The sequence below is a fragment of the Nelumbo lutea genome, chromosome 5, assembly GCF_056320005.1.
Source record: "Nelumbo lutea isolate HS-2025 chromosome 5, American lotus-T2T, whole genome shotgun sequence".
Lineage (NCBI taxonomy): Eukaryota > Viridiplantae > Streptophyta > Magnoliopsida > Proteales > Nelumbonaceae > Nelumbo > Nelumbo lutea.
In genome coordinates, this window is record NC_142688.1 from 69,406,356 (window position 1) to 69,412,564 (window position 6,209).

Sequence of the window (6,209 nt, forward strand, 5' to 3'; positions counted from 1 at the left end):
ATAATCGAGTCTAGGGGTCAGGTGTAACATTCTAGTTTTGCCCATCTATCTCCAAGGTCCTAGGCAATACTGGAATTCTGGTCCGGTTCAGGGTTTCAAGAAAACCCACACTACATGTACCTCAGGTTTCACCCTGGCAGCTAAGACAAGCTACCCCAACCAACTTGGCGGCACATCAGTGTCAGCCTTGGTAGGATAAATCTCCCCAGATCTATCCAACGGTTGTGAAGATTCTAAACTAACACGAGTCTCATATGTGTCCAGTTTAAGGGTATTACACAGAAACATTCCATAATAACATGAATCAAATATGTACTTTATTCATTTACATTAAATGTCATAAGGTACATCATTCTATTTGGAGCTAAGGGCATACATTATCTAACAACTCCCACTTGTACTTAGGTCCAATCTGGTATAAGCCTGAGTCCCTTGCTTTCCACATGTTTCTCAAACACTTTCTATGTTAGTGGCTTAGTCAATGGGTCTACTACATTTTCCACTGATGCTACCTTCTGAATCAGGACATCCCCTCTTCCAACTATCTCCCGCAGTACGTGGTACTTCCTCTCGATGTGCTTTGACTTCGAGTGGGCTCGTAGCTCCTTAGCCTGAGTGATAGCTCCAGTGTTGTCACACAATAGTGGAATGGGTGATGTGCTGGATGGAACTACTCCCAATTCATGAATGAACTTCTTCATCCATACGGCTTATTTGGCAGCTTCACTTGCGGCAATATATTCGGCTTCGGTTGTGGAATCTGCCATGGACCCCTATTTTCTACTTTTCTAGCAAACAACACACGATCGTATCGTAAAAATATACCCAGATGTAGACTTTCTATCATCTGGATCTGACTGGAAGTCGGCATCAATATACCCTTGGATTTGTAGTGAACTACTATCGAATACTAGACAAAACTCTTTTGTCCTTCGAAGGTACTTGAGTATATTTTTCACAGCAGTCCAATGCTCCTTCCCTGGGTTGGCCTGGAATCTGCTTACCACATTCACTGCCTGAGTGATGTCAGGATGAGTGCATAGCATGACATACATGATGCTCCCTATGGTTGAGGCATAGGGAACGTCCTTCATGCCCTCAATCTCCTAGGGTGTCTTGGGAGACATGCCCTTGGAAAGAGTGACTCCATGCCTAAAAGGAACATTTTGCACCTCAAGAAGGCTGGGCGTGATAGACCTTCTCAGTGCAATCACCCAAAGCCATTCCCATTTCAAATTCACACCTTTCTTTCAACCTCATCGCAACCCAAAAATCCAAATCACACATTCTTAGAGCCTCATCACAGCCTAGAACATCAAAATCACACCTTCCTTTCAACCTCATCGCAACCCGGAACCTGTTCATCACACCTTCCTTTGTGTTCATTGCAACCCAGAAGTTCATCACAACTTAGTTCAATCTCATAGCACTGCAGAAGCTCATCACAACTCAGTTCAATCTCATCATAACCCAAAATCTCATCGCAACTCAATTCAATCTCATCGAAACACAGAAGCTCATCGTAAGTCAATTCAATCTCATCGCAACCTGAAGCTCATTGCAACTCAATTCAATCAAATTGCAACATAGAAGCTCATTGCAACTCAGTTCAATCTCATCACAACCCAGAAGCTCAATGCAACTCAGTTCAATCTCATAGCAACCTAGAAGCTCATCACAACTCAGTTCAATCTCATCGCAACCCAGAAGCTCATCGCAACTTAGTTCAATCTCATCACAACCCAGAAGCTCATTGAAACTCAATTCAATCCCATTGTAACCCAAAAGCTCATCGCAATTCAATCCAATCTCATCGCAACCCAGAAGTTCATTGCAACTCAATTCCATCCCATTGCAACCTAGAAGCTCATCGCAACTCAGTTCAATCTCATAGCAACCCAGAAGCTCAAAGTTGCAACTCAATTCAATCTCATCGCAACTCATAAGCTGCTCTATAACTGAATGTAATTAGCCTTGTTTTTTGGTAGGAGTAAGTTGTATTTGCTTCTTGTTCTGTTCTTTCCTCTCACTTGTTTTAGTTAAAAAGCATCAAGAGAACTTAGCTTCTATTAGATCCACAAATGTGACCACTTGGAAACTTGTAGGATTGCTTGTAAATTTAAACATGTGGTTGCATTCTACCCTTCTTTTATTTCTCTTATATTCAATTTTCCTGCATGCTTGAACACTCATAGTCACACACACTCTCATGTAACTATAATTAGAATCATATTTCTCCTATTAGAGGAAGGATAGTAGGTTTGTGCCCCTGGATTTTGGTTCTTAAAGGCTCCACCAAAAACATTCAAACTAGCCACTAACCAGAGAAGCTCATTTGTCCATGGGTGGAGGTTTGAAGGCTAGCAACCTTGTTGGAACCTTAGAGTATAGAACCCACCTAACAACTCCATGCATCACACCTAGAATACCCATACATAGAAGCCTTAGATGAAAGTATGATAGAAGAACTATAGTGTAATTAGGACTAGGACACTATGAGTGTTGCACTATGTGGATGCCATCTTTAGAAGTAGGATAAAAAAAAGAAGCTTAAAATCTTTCAGCTCGTTAAAGAAATAAACAAAATAATAATAATAATAATAATAAATTTGTTTTACTTTGAATCTTTAAACTCATAATTTGTAGCCTACTTGTTAATTGTCGTACAACAACCTAATGAGACACTCTGGGAATATATTAAAGGATTCAACATGGAGCACCTACAAATCCTAGACTTAGACCCAGTAGTATAACTCATCACGACCAATAACGGTGTATGTCACCCCGACCTACATTGGGAAATGAAATTGAACCTCCTGACTACCATGGAAAAAATCCTCGTGGTAGTAGATAAATTTATAAAAGCAGAAGAAACCTTGGGATAGTGGTTAGAGTTGTCCGAAAAGAGAAAATGAGCAGAAGAAGTAGGAAGCAACAAGTCAAAGTGGAGAATCAAGTCACCAAAGAGAATTCAGTCACCAAGAAGCCGGCGAAGCAGCTTGCCCAGAAGGAAGAGCAAGTCTCCTCATTGGAGTTCTGGTTCAAGCCAATGATCTGGAACTCCCCCCTTGTATAATAAAACATATACCCCCCCTGAATGCAAAAAGGGGCAACATACTAATGCAAATAAAATCGGTAGAATATGTAAAGTGGCTGCCCAGGATGAAGGGTGACCCAACTAACAAGAACCCTAACAAATACTGCCACTTCCACCGTGACATTGGTCATGACATAGAGAAATGTTGGGACCTTAAGAATGAAATTGAGGAAGAAGGCCGACCTACCGAGAATGTAGGGAGGCACCTTAGATGAGCAAGGTTCAAGATAAAGACCTAGCTTCTAGAAACCAATAACAAGAGCGGCCCATCTAGAGGGTCATCAACATGATCACTGGAGGAGTGGCTAGATGTACTTCTTTGGAAGGGAAGGTGTTAGTCCAAGAACTTGAGCACGACAATGACCAACCGCCAAAACAACCTAGATGGGAAGAGGTAATATACTTCATTGAAGATGACACGCATGGAATACAGTATCGCATGCCGCCGCCTTGGTGGGAAGATTAATAATCAATGACTTTGAGGTGAAGAGAATCCTAGTTGACTTAGGGAGTTTGACCAACATCATTTTCTAGGAGGCATTCGAGCGCATAAAGCTTGGCAGAAAAGATTTACAACCAGCCAATGTACCCCTGGTCGGCTTCAGTAGAGAAGTAGTCAGGCCCCTTAGACGGGTGAGGATGCCATTTGTGGCGGGCTCACCCCCCAACGTAGTTCAATTTGATCACAATTTCCTAGTGGTCTCCACACCCTCCCTGTACAATGCCATCCTATGCCAACCTATCTTTCATGCCCTTCAAGCGATAGTATCAACCTACCATTTGGATGAAAAGTTCCCCACTACTGGTGCTATTAGAGTTACGTGAGGTGGATAGCTAGAGTCTCACAAGTGTTATGTAGCATCCCTAAAGGAAAAACACAATATTGTCATCAACAATGACCTTGAGCCATCACCTAAGAACATAGACGAGTGAGCTCAGCCCATGGAAGATACCATCCTAGTGCCAATCTCAAAGACCAAGCCGGAGAAGGCATACAGATAGGGGCTCACCTAACCGGACCGGTACTCTCCAACCTAGTAAACTTCTTACTTAATAACTCAGATATTTTTTCTTGGTTAGTAGTAGAAATGCCCGACATAAACCCTAGAATAATAAATCATAAATTGAATGTTGACCCCTCAGTTAGACCAGTCCAATAGAGGAAAAGGAACCTCACCTCGAAAAGATGGAAAATAGTGGATGAGGAGGTAGGGAAGCTGCTCACAGTAGACTTCGTTAGAGAAGTCCAGTACCCGAGCTGGATTGCAAATCTAGTACTTGTAAAGAAGGCCAATGGAAAGTCGTGCATGTGCATTGACTATACTGACCTAAACCAAGCCTGCCTAAAAGATAGCTTCCCTCTGTTGTGAATTGACCGCTTGGTAGATGTGACCTCAGGATTCGAGTTGTTGACTTTCATGGATGCATACTCCAGATACAACCAAATTTCTAAGGACCTAGCTAATGAAGAAAATACTGCCTTTTGAACTGAAAAACGCTGGAGCAACTTTCCTGCGACTTGTAAATAATGTTTTCTCAGATTTGATTGGAAATAAGGTGGAATGTTATGTACATGATATGATCGACAAAACTAAATTTTCAAACTCCTTGATTGCTGACTTGGAATGTGCTTTTAACGTTTTAAGAAAATACAACATTAAACTCAACCCAAACAAATGCGTCTTTGATGTGTTGTCAAGCAAGTTTCGAGAATACATAATTAGTTGATGTGGCACTGAGGCCAACCCAGAAAAAATCTAGGCAATATTAGACATGCGACCCCCTAGCTTGGTTAAAGAAGTACAAAAACTAACTGGCCGAATAGCCGCCTTGAGCCAATTTATGTCTAAGTCATTTCGGTGGTGTTTACCATTTTCTAAACCAATAAAAAAGAACATGGACTTTGAGTGGACTGAAGAGTGTCAACTCGCCTTTAACGAGATAAAAAAATACCTAAGTTTGCCACCCTTATTGACCAAACCTGAGACCGGGGATGAGATCAAGCTCTACCTCTCCACAAGTGATGAGGTAGTCATCTCGGTCCTAGTTAGGGAAGTAGAAAAGGTTCAATGACCTATGTACTATGTAAGTAAAGTATTTCATGCTACTGAGACTAGATACCCGGACATTGAGAAATTGGCCTTTGCTCTAGTGTTAGCAGCCCGAAAGGTAAGACCTTCCTTCCAGGCTCACACTATCGTAGTTTTGACCGATCAACCTCTAAGGAAAATCCTTTAGAAGCCCGAGGTCTCAGGAAACTTACGAAGTGGTCATTCAAACTCAGTGAGTATGACATCCGATATGAGTCACAACTAATAATCAAGGCGTAGGTCCTGGCTGATTTCATTGCCGAGTGCACCTTCAGCTCGCTGACCCCTGATGTTACTGAGCTAGCAACCAGTGTGACACCTGCCCCAACTTGGGATAGCCCGACTTAGGATGAGGAGCCTTGGATACTCCAGGTGGACCGCTCGTCCAACTAGAGTGGAAGCGAAGCTGGATTAATCCTCTACAGACCTAGCAAAGTAAAGCTGGAATATGTGCTTTGGTTCTTATTCCAAGCTTCAAAAAATTAAGCTAAGTACAAGGCACTCATAGCCAGGCTATCACTAGCAAAGGAATTTGTGGCTAAATATCTTGTACTATGCAGCGACTCGTAACTCGTGGTCAACCAAGTGAATGGAGAGTACGAGGCTCGGGGGCCCACCATGTCAGCTTACTTGGCCAAGGTGTGGAACTCCTACCTGGCTTCCACTCTTGGTACATCCAATAGATCCTAAGATCAAAAAACATTAAGGCTGACGTGCTCTCTAAGTTGGCCACTACAATCGACTCGACGAAAAGGACAGTCTACATAGAAGACTTATCATGCCCATCTATAGAAAGGGCAGTAGAAGAGATTGTCCAAGTGATGACAATAGAACCGAGCTGGATAGATCCTCTCATTAATTATATTCGAATATTACCCAAGGAATGCAATGTGGGACGAAGGATAGAATGACAAGTAACTTGCTACGTGATAGTAGGCGAGCATCTATATAGAAGGTCATTCACACTCACCTACCTATGCTACCTATGCTGAGCTGAAGTAGACCAGGTGTTACACGAGATT